At 38.5% G+C, this 910-nt stretch overlaps 1 long non-coding RNA gene across 1 annotated transcript; it reads left to right on the top strand.

The window, feature by feature from the left end:
- Positions 1–7: 7 nt before the first annotated feature.
- Positions 8–507, top strand: LOC104774475. Its single transcript, XR_765356.1, has 3 exons — positions 8–96; positions 186–321; positions 443–507. It is a non-coding gene; the product is annotated as an uncharacterized LOC104774475 (long non-coding RNA).
- Positions 508–910: the final 403 nt, after the last annotated feature.

The following is a 910-nucleotide window of genomic DNA, read 5'->3' as shown; positions in this document are numbered from 1 at the left end:
TGAGTATCAGTATTTGACATCTAGGCTTGAGAAAACATTGAAGTTGAGGTCTAACTCGAGATGTTTTGCTATCGGACACGGGACTGGTTCATACCAGTAAGTTTCTGAGACCTTTAATATGGCAATACTTAATCCCTTTCTGCCTCCTACATTATTTACGCATTATTTATACGATACCTTTTCAGGGCTGTGTTTGGTTGCAACCGTGGACCCGTTTTGATGGAATTTAGCCTTGAAATACCATTGGCTAGTATGGACAAGAAGGGGACAATTGTTTTTGCTAAACACAGGGAGATATATGTTGGGAGTGCCGCAGATAAGGTATGGAGTTTAAATGATTTAACAAATTCTTCGGTTGTTGCTTTCTTTTCTTTTTTAGATTTTTTGAATATTAGCTCATGTTGGGAAATGCTTAATGGTTTGTTTTGTGACCTTTACTTAGGGTACTGGTATTGAGAGACCCTGTTGGGGTTATGAGGAAAAACTTTGGGATTTTGAGGGACACCANGTTGTTGCTTTCTTTTCTTTTTTAGATTTTTTGAATATTAGCTCATGTTATTTCCCAACATGAGCTAATATTCAAAAAACCCAGCCCAGCCCAAACCCGAAAAAAACTTGCCCAGAAAAAACCCAAGTTTGAAAACCCAAATGGGTTTTAGGTTCTAGTGGGTAAACCCGAATGGGTTTTTAGTTTTGTGGGTAAACTCGTGGNTAGGCATTTGCTAACAACCTGTGATTTTTATCCTGAAGTAAGTGGCATCGGTATACATTGTTGCTCCCCTTGCACCATAACTTTTGTAACTAGCCACTATCATGTATATATGTTTCAGAGCTTAGAGCACAGCCCTGATGATAGGTCTGTAGTTGTTTGTGGAGATGGCAAGTACATTATTATCAACAATTCCTTACC

Source organism: Camelina sativa, unplaced genomic scaffold (genome assembly GCF_000633955.1).
Source record: "Camelina sativa cultivar DH55 unplaced genomic scaffold, Cs unpScaffold03062, whole genome shotgun sequence".
NCBI classification, from domain to species: Eukaryota; Viridiplantae; Streptophyta; class Magnoliopsida; order Brassicales; family Brassicaceae; genus Camelina; species Camelina sativa.
This window is presented reverse-complemented; position numbering and strand designations above follow the sequence as displayed.